This window comes from Apus apus, chromosome 2 (genome assembly GCF_020740795.1).
Source record: "Apus apus isolate bApuApu2 chromosome 2, bApuApu2.pri.cur, whole genome shotgun sequence".
Classification (NCBI taxonomy): Eukaryota; Metazoa; Chordata; class Aves; order Apodiformes; family Apodidae; genus Apus; species Apus apus.
In genome coordinates this window covers 23,630,515-23,649,534 of record NC_067283.1, presented here as the reverse complement: position 1 = coordinate 23,649,534, position 19,020 = coordinate 23,630,515, and the positions used below count along the sequence as shown (strand labels likewise).

Below are 19,020 nucleotides of genomic sequence, written 5' to 3'. Positions count from 1 at the left end.
ACCAACTGAAAATTTACAGCGCTGGAAACCAATGGTTATTACTATCTGAACCCATGAGATCCAAGCTTAAAATAACAGCAGTATTCATACAACTTCATGAGGTATCAAATTCTAAAATCCAATTATTCTTAACACACAACATATGCACCATGTTTCATAAAGACATTAGTCTTTCAGGAAGTACTGACTTATTTTTTCATATATTCACACAGCAGGGGCTGACTCATTAGGTGTCAATGCAATGCAAACATTAAATTGGAAGTGAATTATCTTTTCTAAGCTACTTAGGGAAGTCTGAGAAAACTCACTGTTTTACTGGGAGATGTATGCTTGGGAATATTATAAGGAAATATAAACTAAAAATAATAGATTTGGAGGGGAGAGAGTAAAATGGGGATCAGCAAGATGTGGCTTTGGTCTGGTAACCTAAATCTGCCTCCTAAATTTCCAAAGCCACCAAACTTCCTATAATATGCTGTCGAAAAAAAGGTACTGAATCAAAATCATGTTGCTATGAATAGTATGAAATCTTGTAAATTCCACCATGCCTTCACTCAGTGAAGATTTCTTGTCAAGTAAAAATGCCAAAGTGTATAAAAGGTCTCATATTTTAGAATGCACTGATTTCCCAAAACACATGGAGTAGACTGCAGCCCAAAATACTGCAGTGTTTGAAAAAGACGGTCTTACCCTCTAAAATCAATAATCCTACAGCATGTTTCATGCAAATGTTCATTTTTGTTCAGCTCAAGCTGACTTTCTGGAAAGCCATTCAAGGAAGATGGATTAAACAGTTACTGTTCTAATGGGCTGACGTGGCATAATTTATATGGATTAATGTACGCACAGGTGAAAGCTATCTCTGCAACAAAGAACAGACAACACTGAAAACACTAAATAAAAAAGAATATTGTTATTACAGTGAGAACTCTAAGTCACAAACACCATAGACACTTTTTATCCCTGCCTATACTACACTCAGTGTGAAAATAAAATCTTAAAAGTCAAAAGCATCTCTATGAAATCATGTGCTGCTATATGTATGATATGCTGATATTAGTAATGGTTGAAAAAAATATGCCACTGAAGATCTTTTTAATTTCTAGCAACTGTAGACTAGATGGGAATTTTTCAATACTGTGCCTATCTGATCTCTTCTTGAGAACTTGCCCAGAAATTACCCAGGGATGAATTGCCCAGAATGGCTGACCACTTTGGGACATTATTTCTCATCAACCATGATCTTCCTGGATTCCCAGGATTGGCATTTAAAACTGCTATTCCAGGTTAAACAGATTCTGAACTCCAGTGTTTCTGATGGGTGTAATTTTTTTCAGTTTTCATTTTCAGTTCATGACAAAATAAAGGCATCTTTAATGAAACAATCATTACCTATAAATCAGATTATACATTAGATTAATCTCAGACTCCTTAAACTTCCAGATTGTAGAAATTTTTTCATTAAAGCTTTGTGAAAATTACAGCAAATTTTGTTACAGAACACAGCAAAATGCTAAGAGAAAAGGCTATTCTTAACAAAGAAAAAGAAAAGGAGGAGTAAATGTTCAGGGAGAATTGGTAGGTGTTCTTCTACACATCCAAAATTTCAATTGACTAGTGATTGTATTGAACCTGTGAGGCCTGTTTTGTGTCCTTACTCTACTTGCACCAATTATTTTTTCAGAGGTCCTGGCAAGTCATTTCACCAACATTTTTTTTTTTTCCCATATTATTTTAATAATTTTTCCTGCACCCTTTTTAGGAGCCATAGTAAAGTTGCTCTGTCTTGAATGAAAGCTACGTTAAGTCAGAAAAACTAGGTCTTTTAAGTAAGTAGTGAAATATTACCCTCCAACATAAGACTTGTACAACTCTTTACCTGAACCATAGTTATAGTGAGGATGCTAGTTAATAAGGCAAAAATAAAAGAATATTCAAACATTAATGAATTGTGAGTTGCCTGTGAAATTATGGATGATGAACCCCTAGTTCCTCAGTGCTCTTGAACAAAGCAGTGAGGGCATCTTGACCATATCACTGGTCTACTTCCAAGGTTTTTTCAGCAAGAAAATCAGATTAACTAATACGAATTGAAAATATTTTGAGCAGGGACAGTTTAGGAAGCCAAAGTCACCTTCCCAATTTAAAAACAAAAAAGATACCCTGTTTATTGAGAAGCCAAAGACAGATATAAAATAATCAGCAGAGTATGCATTAATAAAATATAAATCAAACAAAAATATCTATGGCTGCAACATAATCACATGAACTAATTAAGTAATTGTGAACAAATCAGCCAAAATTACAACTGGTTTTACAATTAATAAATAGGAAGAAAAGATTAAATTCATTGCACAGTCTGCAAAAATAGTTCAAGATGCTAAAATTATTACATTTACCTGTCCTGATAATACTCTAAGGGGTGGGTGTGTTAGCTGTATTTACAGTGCTTTGAAGATTCCAGTTGCTACATTATTAGTATTATGTTCCCAAGCATTTAGAGATTTTAAACTCAGAAGGGACAGTTATTGATCAAGTCTCACCCCCCATGTAACACAGGCAGAAGACGACCATCCAAGTAACTCATAGATTAAATCATCACTTTTAGCTAGGCTCAGCTGCATCTTTAAAGTTACACACAAAAGTTCTAGCTTTGCACAGCAATGAAAAAATTCTTCTCCAAACCCCATGTCTTCTGCTCAGGTCACTTCTGGAATTAGTGGACACTGCAAAAGGCATATGCATGTGGGCTCCTAAGGTTGCCAGTCTTAAAATTGATGACTTAGTGAAATGCACGACTAATTTTGCTGCTTTGTTTAAAGACAAGCTATTCTTTTATGTATGGAAAATGCACTGTATGATTATGCATTTAAATTACATCTACTACATCAGAATTGTTTGGAGAAACCCATTTAGTGCATAACTTCAGTGGTCTGGAACATTGGAATATTTGGGTTTGTTTGTTGTTTTGGTTTTGTTTGTTTGCTTGCTTTTGTTGTTTTTTTCTTTTTTCCAATACTCTCTTTAAAATCTCCTTAAAACATAAACAATTTGTCTGATGCAAGTTTGAAACATGATTCCTCAATAAAGACAAAGGCTGAATTTTGTGATGGGGTTCAGTAGTTAAGCATCTAACATAGAAAAGTTAACAAAAAGAACTAAAGAAAAGAAAGGATTTGATTTTTGAATACACCTCCTTCAGTTTGCGACAGGATGGAATTTGATACAATATGGCTTTGTGTCTAAAACATAATAGCATGTTTTGTCTCACAGCAGTTGGGCCATATAGGAACTTGGCATGCATGATATGGCAAGTCTCAATATTCATGCTTCACTTACTGTCACACTAATCACTAAGGAATAGTTACTAGCCATGACAGCATACATACTTGCAGAAAACATGGTAAACAGCAGAATAGAGAGAAACCTCTGGCAATGAGAAATAGCATATAGATATTGTTTCGAGAAATATTTGGAATATTTTTATACACTAACTCTGATGACACACTTGTGAAACACACTGAATTTCAACTTAATCCCAACGCTACTTATGGCCTTAGCTCAAGAAAAATAAGCACCGTATGAACCTGTCTCACTTTAAACATATATGAATCTGACTAGACTTGAGCAGTTGTAAATCTCATTGGATTACAAGAATTTGATTTAATTTCAGAAAACAAGCTTAAATGTCTTTCTAGTGAAAAGGAAGGTCAGTATTTGGTCAAGCAGAACATGACTAAGATCACTGAAGTTTGGTTTAAGCTCTTGAGAAAAAAAAGATTTTGGGCATGTGCAGTGAACTTCTGAACTGGGAGTGATTTGATTTTAAATGCAATGAAGAAGGCAGCTCAAAATCACATTAATAATTAAGACAAATGGGCATTAAAACAAATGGAGCTACTCTGCTGTCTATATACTCCTAACACCATGAGGTAAATACTTCCCAAAGCAAAAAAAATTTACTGTGCCTGTTTTCCATGCAAAGATACAAATCTTGTACCATATCATTAATTAATTTCTTGCCTGGCATTTACAGCATGGCCTAGAGAATTAAGACACCTAATTCCCTTTGGAAATCTCAGCTCTGCTTCTTTATTGTAAATAATCCCTTGCAACCTGAAGTGCTGAAAGACAAAACCACAGTTAACCTGAACAATCACACCACTTAGCAGTTACAAGTTTAATGGCACATCTTGGTGCCCATCAAACAGGGCGTATGGCAAGCCCCACAGCTCATTTTGCAGAGGACACCGTGGTCTCATCAACAAGGCCCCGGAACAGTCCTTGCAGTAGCTCACCCACCACTGCACCACCGTGAAGGCCATAATGCCCGTTTTCACTCAAGTCATCTTGAGGCCAGCAGTCTCTCCCCCTTGTCCCAGGCTTTAGACCTCTCCTAAGCTCAGACACAAAACTGTGCCAACACCATGCATTACATTTAACATTTTTTTTTGCAAATCCATTAACTTCTGAGCAGCTGATGCAACATGACCTCATGTGCCTTGACAGTTTGCACCTCTGAATATTGCACATGACCCTACTAGTAGCAGCTATGCAGCACACAAATATGAACAGGGCCTACATTAAGTAACATTTCCTCTTTACTAAATATCAACAGCCTTTTCTGTTGTTCAGCCACACCGAGAACACCTACCATCTTCAAAGACCTGATGTGCCAGCTCCAGCATGCAGGAGCTGCTTCCCTAACACGCCTGGTGTGCCTCACGGAGCTGTTTTAGAGATTATTTAGCCATCATGAAACTACTGCAAGAAGGGAACATAAGTTTTGATCCGATGCTTTTAGCTTTTGATACAGATGAAGGTATAAAGCAGCACCTCAAGACAAGAATCTAATGCAGTAAAGACATTATAATTTTTCTCAGTGTTTTACACAGAGGGTACTGAGGACTAAAACTGATGAACAAAGAGAGACAAAAGCTTTTGAAGGCTCACTGAAGGAGGCTTTTAACTTGTTGCTGATCAATCACAAAATACAGAATTTGCTCTACAGCACAGTGTAGTGGTACTTCAAGCCAAAATATAAGTATTATTTAAGCTACTGTTAAACACAGGCACAGGGACTGTATTTCAGTGTTGGGACTGTCCCCCACACTAGCATGGGGTTGCCAGCAGCAGTCTTTATTTTGTGCTGGGTTGTGCACATTCTTAAGAAGAAGCATGTCTCCAAGTACCCAGTGTCTCTCTTGTTCTTCCCAAATTGAGACGCTGGCAGCAGTTTGATTCAGAAATGCTGAACTCTTTACACATGCAGGGCAGGAAAGTATGGTCTCCAAGCTCCCTAGGCCATCGGTTTAATTGTACCCCTCTAGCTCAGTACCCCACTAGAAGCAGGACTGCCACATTAGTGCAATATCCTGCTCAGGCTTCTCAGATGAGCTAGGCTGGGGCAAATCCGGCACTAACATGGCCATACTGCTCCAAGCACCTGTCCTTGCCCTGTGTTTCTTCATAACACTGCATTCCAGTCCAGACCTTTGCAATCTACATAAGGGTGTATGAAACAATCCTCTTTGGAAATTTAGAAATTAATTTGATCTCTTTTAATTTTATCACCATGTCACAGCATCAGCAGTCTTATCTGCTGAAGTACCAAAAAGGTGGTCAAAATGTTTATTATTAAAATAAAAGCCATGACAACCAATGGTACGTATTGGAACAGAGATAAAAGTTACCAGTCTTTGACTCTCTGGTATTGCTGTTAAGATAGATGTAAAAGAGGTCAGGGCCCCATTTGAAAAGCTGTGGAGGTAAGTTCATTCATTGCATTCCAGGAAGGTAATAATAACCCTGACCTGTCTGAACTTATTCTCACTTGCCAGTTGCACAGATGCCATTAGCTGGAAAGCAGCCAAGTTGAATAGCATTTCAGGAAAAAAAAGTGAACATAATAAATGCATGTTCTAACAAAACAGGCAACTAGTTGTGGTTTTATTTTTTAGTTCAACTACAGTAGATTTACCTCTAGGTATATAATTTTTATACACTTAGTAAATTCTGAAAAGAATTTACTGACCCAGTAGGTAAACTGTAATTATAGCTGCAGCTTCCGAACTTCTCAGAATGGAGAATTAAGATGCTTCATCTGCGCATGAGTCACATGAGGCTTCAGAGATTCTGTTCAGTCACACCTAAGCCAGACAATGAAGTGATCCAATCTCACATGACAATTCACATTTGCTCATGGCCATTAAGGTCAGTCATGACTAGATCATAAAAACATTTGTATGTGTCATCACTGAATGTATCTTAAGACAAAAACTTAAATAATAGCTGATTTCCTCTTCACTTTTTCTGCACTAGATGTTATGAGTTTTAGTGCCCATTTCAAATGTATTACTCTATTTCTACAACACAACACTGCTTGGGATATCCAGCTTTAAAGGTTTACTTCACGTAGGAAGCAGACCATTAACATCCTTAGAGAAAGCAACACACTTAAAAAATGAATTTAGTTGACTTGAGCTCTAAATACAAAGCTTAAAGAGAATCAGTTAATTCACAACAGACTTAACAGAATCCCAGGTTTTGTCCTTCTATAGCGTGACATGCACCCAGGCTAGCACTTGTCCTGATACCTCAGAATAAATATGCTGGGCTGCGAAAGCTTCTAAAGAAATCCAGAGCCAACTACTGAGAGCTCATGACATGAAGACAGCCAACACTGTTCATTGACAATATTGCAGGTATTTCCTCCATTTGTTCTATACTATTTTAGATTGGACATTAGGAAGGAATTCTTTACTGCAAGGGTGATGAGACACTGGAACAGGTTGCCCAGGGAAGCTGTGGGTGCCCTCTTCTGAAGCATTCAATGACAAGGTTGGATGGGGCTTTTAGCAACCTAGTCTAGGTGGAGGTGTCCCTGCCCATGGCAGCAGGCTTTGGACTAGATGATCTTTAAGGTCCCTTCCAACCTAAACCTTTCTATGATTCTATGATTTTGATATAGAATCAGGCTTACATTTGATACTGGGTATCATTTTGCCAGGATATTATACGCTGAAGTGTCAAATGAAGCAAGAGTTATGGAGTCTGCATGACTGACATTAAAGAAAAGAAAAATAAGCTTAGCTAAACAGCAAACATACACTGTATATCTAGTAATAACTTACTCCAAGCTATTGAGAAAATGGCTATCCATTATACAATCACATAACTGCTTTACTTCTTGGGAATTTTTGTGATATTCCAGGCAACATGACTGCTAGGTACAGTGTTCTGCTGCTGTTTAAAACCACAACTAATTTTTTGACCAAAAAAATACCTGGATTATTTCACATAATTACACTCAGATTACAGCAGTTTCTCTCAGATACTGGTATCTCCAGAAAAAGTATAGCCTAAGAAATTTTAATCATAATATGCCTTACCATTTTGCCCTAGAAAGAATTTAGCAACTACTTCTTTTTGGTTTTACATGCTGCCACCAATCAGGTACTTTAATTATTTCACATCCCAATTAGCCCAGTATTAAAATACTAACTATGGAATACATAGTGTATTAGTTACACCACAATAGAATAGTACTGAATATGCTAGATTTATAGTTCACTGGAAGATCTGTGCTTGCTCTAATTAATGAAGAACAACAACATAGTGGTGACATCTAATCAGAAGCCTTGGATTATTTTGAAATTCTATAAAGGGCATGAATCCTCTGATCAAGGAAAGTGTTTTTTAAAGGCCTTCTTTGTGCACCACAGCAAGTTGAATAGAATATCCTTGGATAATAAATAGAGCTAAAAATAATTACTAATACCTCAATCATTTTATGAGCTATTATTTCACCAGAAAATGGAGAAAATCTATCTTTAATCCTGAACAAAAACTCTTCAAGGTTTATGTTATCTATAAACCTTTCACTGAGAAATGAAAATATAAGTTAGTAATGCAATAAATGCCCCAACAAATATATCAGATTTTTCACTTAATGCTTTTTACAGGCTTAAACCAAACTGAGTGAAAGAAAATCACCTTTTACAGTCTAACTTTTAAAGGAAGAATGGCTTTCTGTTATGCTTTTTAAAAGAAGGCATGGTGAATTTATATCAACCTCACTGAATCTTGGGGCATGATAAAAGGAAGAAAATACGGCAGCAGAGTTAACATTCCATAGCATTCTTTCTTCACATATTTATTTCCTCACTGGCTGGACATAAGCCAAAGAAAAGGAGGGAATAAGCTCCCCTTCAAACATAGAAATAGCTGAAATAAACCTTTGGCACACAATGCAATCAAAGCTTTCTGCTTTTCTCCTCCCACTCTCAACAACCTGTATTGTTTCTCTCCAAATAATCCAAGCAAAAAAATTCTGCAAACTAAAACCAACCAAGCTCTGAATTTCGAATTTGTCACTGGGTGCAGCCACCAAGGCAATAAACAAATTTCCCCTATTTTCCCTTATTAAGTAACTACATAAAGAAAAAAAAAAAAAAAAGCTGTCTTCTGGGACCTATTGCTTTTTTCAAACAAACAACAAAAAAAGAAGACAGAACTAAGTTATAGTAAATAAGCATTAATACTGCCTTACAAATCTCTACCCCCTTGTCTGATATTTTATCATTTCAGGTTTGAGAAATCTTAATTTCATTCTAATGTAAATAAGAACTGGTCTGTTTGCACAGTACTTCAACAAGAATTTGCTGCAAGGTTGCAGCATGAAGGCAGTGCCCTTAAAAGGATGACCTTGCTTAATCAGTGAAGCCAAAGATCATTTATCACAGTTAACCTACAAATCTGTCTTGCTGGGGCCCCAGATCCATCAACCACTTGGAAACAGCTACTGGTCCTGTCCTCCCACCACTCCCTAAAACATTGGATGAGTCTGATCTTTTCTATTATTGTATACCTCTCAGCTAATAAAAAATATTTTTATGGATATGGAACAAATTGGAGTACTTTGTATTTATTTATGCAGCTCATTAAAAGTGGATAGAGATTTGGAGACAGGGAGAATGCCCCAAGTCTAGAAAGCTCAGGAAGACAGACCCCAGGCATATGCATGTATTTAATTTTATGTATATGAGTTGCCTGGCTGAACCCAATGAGACCTAGCAATTACATACAAGTAGGCATCTTGGTCTTTTTGCAACTATACTGCTAAGCTAAGGCATGGCAGGGAAATGATGCAGAACTAGTAAACATTGAGAGGAAGAGATTAAGATTGTTAAAATGAGAGCATATGGGAATGTATTTCAAGCTTTGCAGTAAGAAATAGGTTGTTATGTATTATTATATTTAGACAGATTTACATCATGGAGAACTAGCTGCAGCTCCCTCTGGTATTTGGTGCAGGTGACATCAGAAGACATCACAGGATGGGAAAATACATTTTCACTAGCACTGTAGTGCAGAAGGTGCCATTCTTTCCACAGATTCACTCTCCTGATTAAGTATACCACTCCTCTTTACATGAATGGAGATAGTTTAAAAAAGAAACATTAGGTAATCTTCCAGTAGGGAGCAGCTGGCAGATTGAAAATCCAGTGCCTGATACTGACAGCAGTAATACCTTAAACAGACAAATGCGGTTGTGCTGACCTATTAAAAGAAGTCTAAATTTGTTTGAACTTTTGAACAGGGAAAAACCAAGGGTAATTACTGAAGGTTTTTTCAAGCACAGAGACCATTATAGAAGGAGAAAACAATAACCTCTCTCTAGTATGCAGCTTGAAAATAAAAACCATTATTTTGCACTGATGTTTTTTAAAAAAGTTAAATGCTACATATTGACATGGACCTGCTCTGTGCCTTTTTAAAAAGTTGCTCAGATCTAACACAAAAGCTTATGCCTTTTTAACTCTAAACAGGTTGCAGATGAATGATTAAACCACTAATTCAATTACTGAAAAATGTGGATTTTAAGTTCTTGTACTCACATATGTGTGAGGATGCAGTGCTATCTGACAGTCAGAAATTGCCTTGCCGTAGGGAAGGACTCAATCCTGAACTATTTTTGCAAATCCTAACCTGTCAAAGTAGCATGAAAGAGACAGGTATGCAGGGAGTTACTGCTATTTAGACATAAATCAGCAGAGGTGATTTAAGAACTAAAATCAAAATTGTTCTCTCTAATAGTGGCCACTGAACGTCAGATTTCCCAGAGAGCCAGATGTCACTAAAAACTGGCTGCCAGTAGAATTTAGGCCACTTCTAATGACCCAAAATAAGCAGGTGGACTTTAAAAAGACTTTGCACATGTGGAATTGTAGAATCCATGGAGCTCTGTGACAGGCCTGGTCATGTGCACTGCCACTGAATTGGGATGAGCAGGTAAATAAACATTTGGGTCCCATTTTAGGGTCCTAAAGGGATATTAAGCTTCCGTGGAAGCAGGCATTCAACAGAGACAAAGATTAGTCATAGAAGCTTTCAAACTGAGGACAAGAAGACCACGGGAAAGGACCACAAACAACTGACAGATGTTCTATCTGGACACAAGCCCATCTGATTCCTAGAAAGGAAGACACCAGTTCTGAGTCTGCCTAAATTATCTAGGGGATAGGAGAAGGTCCAAACATGAGTAGGGGATCACTGACATTAAGAATAGGGAATAGGAATAAATACACAGCTTTGTGAAGGAAGAGAGGAAGAAGAATAATTATGGAGAATTTTGAAAGGGATAAGAAGGAGCTCAAAAACAATGGAGTGAAACAGCCAGTGTTGGGAGGGGAGCTAAACACTGCACACAAAAACCCCCTGAACTTACTGCTTGCTTTTTATATGATCTAAAGAAGAGCATTGGTCAGGAGAGGACATGACACTTGTATTATGATACTCAAGATCTGAGGAACAGGGTTGATTGAGGAAGGAAGAAAATGTATCTTGGAAAAGGTAGAAATTTTAAAAAAAAAAAGTTACATGTATGCAGCAGTCTGGATGAATGGAATAGGAAAGGAAAGATTAAAAAAATTCTTAAGGCTTCAGGCATAGGTGACTAAGGATGCTAACATCACAGTGAGAGGAGAAACTTCACTGGGAATATGCTCAAATGTGTGTGGGATAGGGATCTCTCTGTTGAACCCTGTATGACCAAATTAACCAGGGCTAGGGAAAGCCTGACCACCCAACTACTGAGCATCCACGTTGTCCTCTGGATTATTTTGGCCATTATCAATTAGCATTCTCCAAAAACACTGCTAGACACAGTTCAGTGAATAACCCATGCCAGAGGCCATTCCCAAAAGACAGTATGTACCAGCCTCACTCAAGCAGGGCGTGAAATATATTACCTTCAATCTTATGCTAGAAAATACAATTCTCATGGTCTGCAGCATTGGTATTATGCTATCCTAAAATTCTTGGATTAAAAAAACAAATACTGAACACACACAAAATAATAATTGCACCTGCAGCTGCATGGGGACCATATAAAGCCCACAGGAGATGCATGCTCAAGTGTTGCTTAGTGCAGCTATAGCGAAGGTCTGCCACACGGCCTCGGGGCCACAAGATAGTCCCCAACTCTCAGGGTGCTGAAATTAGTCTGAGGCACACTAACAGTACATGGTAGTAAACAGAGCTTCAAGATTGCTATAGAATCTAACTAAAGAAAGCAAGGCAAAAATGATGGTTCATTCTTAACTTGCAATGGTGTCAGAGATAAAAGAATAAATTTCATCTATTTTTACTAGATCTCCTTGGATTTTTTAAGTTTGGGTCCAAACAACAGCAGTATTTTAAAACTAGTCTGGATTCCAAAACAGTATGAACAAAAAAGCAAACATTTATGAGAATGTCTCAAAAGCGGACATTTTATTTTTCTGCTTAAACTATTTGCAGTAAGATTCTGGGTTTATAAATCCAACATGAAAAATTAGACATTTTACTCATTTGTATTTCCAGCCTCCTATTGCAGTAGTGATCATAAAACAAACACAGCTGGCATCTTTATTATTTTATTCACTGAAGGATTTAGCTGGACAAACATCACAAACGTTGTGGCTGCTTTCATTGAATTTATGATCAAATATGCTCCAGCATAAGATCAACTCTGTAAGATCAATTATTATGAGATGTGAATAATTTAACAGAAAGTTGTCTATTTGTAAATCAGATCTTTCAGATACAAATTCAGCTGAGGTAGCAGACAGTGGATATACACTGTATTATGTATTACATTATTTAAAAGGATGCAGGATTTTTTGCAAATCACATTTAGTGGTAAATACTGTAGTTTACATTTTGGTATCCAGCAAGCTGTTAATTCTGAAAAACAGCATTTCAAATTTGTATTTTAAATTTCAATTAAATTTATCCTAATCAGAGAAGAACATAACTGTTTCAGTGATGTCTTTCAAAATTACAGAAACTATTTCCTATAAAGGCTTAATTAAAAACAATACACAAAGCACCATCACCATCATTTTATGAGTTTTCTCCATAGATTCTCACCAGAGTCTGCTGCTCAGCATAATACCAGGAGAGTTACAATAATTTTAATGCAGAATGTGTGCCTTAGGATACAGGATTGACTCAACGTCTGAAAGGAAAAGGTCAGTTCCCTTTGGAACCACTTGCCTCTTTGCCCTCCAGCAATGACAGGTGCACCAGCCCTATGCTGAGGCTTGCTATTCACAGAGTGTTGCTGAAGATACATAATCTAACCTCTCAGTTTTAAAGCATCAGCAAGGATTATTGTCTCCTGTCTTCCCATTTTGACACTTGGGTCAAGCAGGCACTGAACATAAACATATGATCTGCCTGCATCCAGCACCTTACACAAATTCTCCAACAACAGCTTCAAATTTTCTAAGCTAGGTTATTTGAAGAAATCACTCCATTTAATTAGAAAACTGTTTGGCTAGCAAATAACCTCAAGTTTTGAAGCATATAACTGTTTTTATTAGTCTCCTACAATGCCATATGCATCTGCATCACTAAGAAAAAAAACTGCACGAGAAAGGAAAAATTCTTGTTTTTCTGTCTTATGTGGCAGGAAAATCAGAAATCTAAAGGCAGATACACGAAGCACCATAGCCAGAAATGCAGGAAAGGAACCAACTGAGATTTTCTTGAAAAAATGGTGACGAATTCTGGGAGACTGTCACAGGAGATTCTCACAAATGGCAATATCTGATTACCTTTGATTACCACCCTACTGCAGTTGGTTGTCAAAATTAGGCTGAAAAACCCACATAAAATAATCAGAAAAGTCAGTAAAGTATTTGCATAAGGTACTCTGTCATGTCTGTACTACTGCAGAAACCTTAACTACTGCCTGTGAGTCTTTGACTGGCAACAGAGCCAAATGGCATGAGTTTTGAGATTGGCTTAATCTATCTGCAGAGGTGAAAAACTCAGTAGCATTACTCATATTATTACACTCTTTGCCTGTCTGCACCACCTCTCAATATTATATACATACCTGAGACCTTAAGATGACAATCAAAGGAACTGTTGAGTTAAAAATATTAATCTGTGATACATGACAAAAAGCAGTGGAAAATACCAAGCCAGTTCAGTCAGCAGCAGTTACTTAGCACTTTTGAATGTGCAGCTCTATTCTTAAGGTGCCTATTGTTTTGGCTCTCATGTTGGAAAACTTGCCTTTAACTGCCACATGCGAATGAGAGACTCAGCAGCAAGGTCTACTTCACTTGCATTACTGCCTTCAAAGTATGTCTTCAGTTCCTCAGACAAATATTTTTAAAACACATCTCAGAGACTCGATGTTGTCAGCAACATCATTATCTGGAGAAGGAAGATGTCAGCACAGAGACCGATTGTACAAAACTCATTCCAGCAAGAGGGCAGAATTAGGAATGTGAGGATATAATGATGCCTGGTGCCTCTGATCAGAAAGAATTAGACTTCAAGAAATGAACGCAGACACTATGGCAACATATGAGTAACAGACTACCAAAAACATAATTCTGAGAAATTAATAAAAACACTGGCATGTAGAAACGCATAAGGAAAAAGGAACAACTGGAAACATCTGAGAAGAGCTGATCAGTAAGTACTAAAAAATGTTAATGAAGACCATACTTTGAAAAAAAAAAAATACCTGGAAACACCAAATAAACATGTCTATCTGATATACTTCTCAATATCTTATGGAATTCTTAAGGGATTGCAAGTATAGCAAACAAATGTGAGGCACCTTTTGAAAGTCTTTTCAGAAAATCTGCACAAGAAGAGTTTGTTCTCTTTCCTCATTTCTCTTACAGGCTTATTACTGCAGATAAGTTACTGTAACATCAGCTAATTTCGCTCCGCATTTTAAAGTCTCTTACTAGCCTTAAAAATAAATAAATAAATAAATAAATGTGTATATATATACATATATGTGTATATATATATACACACATTTCATTTCTGGTTTTCAAGTAAGGAAGAGAATCTTGACAAATATTTTGCTGGACATTGACACACAATATAGAAACAAAATATAGACCACAGAAAAATACAGACAATATAGAAGCAAAATTTGTTTTAGGAAGAAACTAAGACACAACAGCAATCAAAGATATTACTGAACAAGACATCAGAGAAATAGATTATTTTTTAAAATTGACTTAATAATTGATGGAATAACGCGACAAGAGATAATGTTTGATGCAGTTTCTCTAAAAAATCTTGCTCTGTGGACAAACTGTGAAGAGCTGGAATTTGACAAAGTATCTCATAGACTGAGAACTGGCTGACAGACCATAAGCAAAGAGTAACGATGACTGGCAATGTATTGGGTTGGAAGGGAAGTGTCCAGCTGTGTGCCACAGGGATTAGCGTTAGTCACAGTTTTATTTAACATCTTTATTAATGAACTGGACTAAGGGAAACACTCCACATTAAATCAATTCTTAGATGAAACTAAATGTCCAAAACATCACAGAAGGAAAAAAATTAGTACACAGAGGCTAAGAGAAATGAGAAATGTGGGCAGAAAAAATTAAAAACATGACACAGCATAGAGAGCTACAAATAACCCAAAATATGGATAGGTTCAGAGATAATAATAGCAACAAAACCTAGCCCAATGTCAGAAACTGAATTAGATGTTGCATAAGACAACAAAGAATATCCATGTACTTTGGGGCTGTACTCCCACAGCTCTGACGGATGGTCAATGCATAGGGGGGTAAATATGTAATTTTACTCATAAAAAAAATAAAGTTACTAGTACTCTGAAAACGAGGACAAAGCTTTTTGTGGTCCAGTTTAGGTTTCTTTAATATTATTAACTGGTCCAAGACGATGTAACACAATACATGAAGCTGAACAACATAAAAGAATAAAGCAAAAATAAGTTCAATGTCTGGATAAACATTCTGTCAGTGAGGCCTGCTAGAAAGAATCTCCTCCCAACTTTTTAACAGGTGTAACATGTGAGCAGTTTACAGTTGCTTCAGCTTGAAAGAAATGTTCAAATATAAATTGTAACGAATGTTTCAACTTGGCGGAAAGCTAAACAGACAAACTAGAGACCTTTCTCAGTCGCTGGCTTCGACCAGCACCACACAATTCACTACCATGAGGCGGACAGAACCGGGAGTGTGTTTCATCCCGTCACCAGCCGTTCCTGAGCCGGGCTGAGCACGGAGCCTCCCGCGGCCGGAAACACACCCAACGGCACCAGGCGGGAGCCACGTTCCCCGGGCACACGGACCGGCCGCTCCAGCGGGAACAGGCACCTCCGGGCGCAGCGACGCAGCGACCAGCCCAGCGGCAGCTCCGGGCCCGCGCCCGCCCGCCCGGCTCGCGCGCGCCCCCGCGCGCCGCCCGCGCCTCACTGCCGCCCGCCCCGCCCGGCGGCCGTTGGGGCGGTTGGGGCGGTTGGGGGGGACGGGACGGGGGCTCGTCTGCCTCCTGCTATGAGCGGGTTTATGTGTCTCTAAGCCACAAATCCTTCTGCAAAATCTTGTCATTTCGTGTCCGGCTTCCCCCCTTGCACCCCCCACGTGGCTCCTCAAACCCCCACAGCAGCCCCACAGCAACCTCAGCCCCACAGCAACCTCAGCGCGCAGCCCGACACACATGAGCCACCTTCTGCCCAGGTATAGGTTTAAACTGCTTAGATTAATCCATCAGAAAGGTTTTAGTAATGACAACGCCAAAGCTCTTTGTTCCTACTGTGCCCAAGAGCTTGAATATTCTTTAACTGGCACTACGGAGTGTATTCCAATGAGCAATGCTGGTGAAGGGACGGGAGGTGAAGGGGATGAAAATGACATGAGAAGAGAGTTTTGTCTTCACTCAACACCCCACTAAGGCAAAGATTTTGTTAAAAACAAGCAAACAAAAACCAAACCAAAACTCCTTCCCATGTCTCAGCTCTAAACAATTCTATAGTCTGTATCACACTTGAAATTAAACACAGACTCAAAATACATGGACTTATCTCTGTTCACTCACTTTGCTTTCCTCAGGAAGTTTTTGCTGGGTAACAGTCCCAAAATAGGCCAGCCCATCCTGGAATGCTACTTTTAAACACCCTGGCCTCAGGAAGGCAGGTCTCAAGTACAGAGGCCATCTTGTTAAAGGAAGAAATCCCCAGCCGTGAGACTAGCTGTGAGAATGAAGTCTTATGTATATAATAAATACTGCTGTGTTAGGGAATTACAAAGTAGTAGTCCTGTTGATGCAGAGCAGAATTTTTTTTCAACTGCACTTTTTCTTTCCAACCTAATTTCTCACAATGCAACCCATTATGACAGATCTGAAAAAGCTTTTTATATCCTACCAAATATACACAAGGATAATTAGTTCTCTTTTGTTATTCTTCTGTAAGGGTTATTATTATGGAGAAGCTTTTGCAAATTGAAAGAGGTTGCACTGCATTCTGAAGGCAGAGCTGCTCTTGGTTTTGATTGTGTAGAGATAATTGAACAGAAAAGTTCAGGAAAAAAAGGTGAAAATATAATTCGTTATGAACTCTGTGGGAAGATCAGATTACCACATCTTGATTTCTTTTAGACCAGTATTTTATAATCACATTCCACAATAAGTTAGGTCATGCAATGTAGATGAAGCTTCATACTAGATAGAAGCAACTGTCAATGCAAGTTTTGCTTCCTAATATTATAAACGTTTTCTACAAAATTTATAAATCATATCTTATGTATTAAATATTCTCTTTATACTCTTCAGGTAGTTTGACAAATAGTGAAGAAATTCAGTGTTAAAGTCTCCAAATAACTGAATTCACTGTGATAGTTACATTCTTTCCCTCAAGCATTTCTCAAAAGTAGCCTCTAATATCAACCAATTCTATTTTAAGACTTTTAGGGATCTGCCTTATATAATGACCTGCTGGGTTTCACTTTGTTACTGCTGTTACATTTGTCACTTGTAGCTAATTTCCAGTTAAACTGGGAATTAAAGAACCACTGGCTTGTGTCTATCGTTGTTCCATTGTGTGGGTCGGCCTTTAAAATTCACATCTTGTGGAAGATGGTGTAGCCAGTCAGGTGCAATTATTTTGCCCCCAGTTTACCATCTGTGGCTTTGGGGGGGATTTGGGGTTGCTGTTTTTTGTGTCTATTCCTCCTGCCTTACAGACATGACATTGGCTCTTTACATTCAGCAAGAGTTATTCTTCCTTCTAGTAACCTCTAGTAACTAAAATATATGTTTTGAGGTAAGCTTCTTTGAAGAGTTCTAAACCAATCTTCTCACTCGTCCATGCCAGGACCTCAAAACATACATATGGACAAAATAAAGAGCAAAACTGTGCCTGAAATGTAGAACGCTAGATGGTGAAAGGTTCATTGTGTTCAGAAAAATCAAGAGTGTCCTCTTTTAATTCGGAAGAATGAAGTTCAATATTGTGCCCTGCTTTACAGTTTCTGTGGTAGTTTCTGTGTGACAAATTTCTTAATTTCTGTGTATCTCAATCTCTCCTCTATAAAATGCAGTAACAAGACTTCACCTTGGCTAAGTTTAAGCACACATGTAAATTCTTCCAAGACCATAAACATTTTCCTTTAAGGTATATCTGTCAAAAGTACTAAGATGTTAGAAGAAAGTAATTTTGTAACAAAACCAATGTGTATTTAAAAACAAAAGGCTGCATTTTTTCCCCCCCACATCTTAGATCTCACATTTATCCTACCTAATATTAAAACAATTCTATTGCAAATGGGACATTTTTGTGTCATTAACAATCTTCAACAAATTAAATAAGGAAAAGATTTTTTTTTTCCTAAGAGTAGAGATCACTGCTTTTTGAAATGTACTAATAAAGAAAAAAAATTTGAGAATTAATCAGTCTGTCCATATGTTAAGCTTTATAGCTGAATTATAAACCCTTGTGAATATGATGTCTATAACAGAAATGTTTATACACCCTTAATGACAGCTATGCAAGCAAGAGTGCTCTAGACACCACATAGATAAAAACTTACACTGAAAAAGAGAAAATACTTTACATTTTGAATGTAAATTATACATAATGTTGAGGCACTAAATATTTCTCATTACAGTAGAACTGCGCATATGAAGTGCTGAACTCTATGTATTGTCATTGCTTTTGGTCTTTGAGCCCATTTCTGCTGAAAAATTGCAAATCCTTTCTGCACAAAGCACTGAAAATGTAAAATAGTTTTTCAGAGCTTTCCTAGAAATGAAAAAGCTCTGATCTTATTTGAATCAGCCTGTGATGTGATCACAACTTTTGTCAATTAGGAAGTCTCGGAGACTGAGGGGTTGTTTTAAGCAACGTGGATTTTGTTCTTTTTCTGTCTTTTATAAAAGCAGAAATTTCATACACTGTTCTTGAAGGAAATATATCAACTTTTTAAATTAAAACCTATTCTTGTACTTATTCATATATAGGAGATACTGCTAGGTTTAACTGCTTTTAAAATACAGCACACTCAGTCCATGCCTGCAGAATGGATGGAATAGCATTACAGGATCTATTCACATTACTTACGCATATTTGTGCCCCAAGCAAACACATTCATATCAATATTAGTTTCCTTGTCCCTCTTTCCCAACCCAGATCTAATTGCCTATGTTGTAGCGTAATTGCTTCTTCCAAGCTTTTGGATTTCA

The 19,020-nt window shown here is 37.6% G+C and overlaps 1 protein-coding gene across 5 annotated transcripts in view; it reads right to left on the bottom strand.

Moving 5' to 3' along the window:
* CDK14 (cyclin dependent kinase 14) overlaps nt 1–19,020 on the bottom strand; it is a 338,936-nt gene that overhangs the window by 89,218 nt on the left and 230,698 nt on the right. The gene's annotated exons all lie outside the window — the stretch shown is intronic.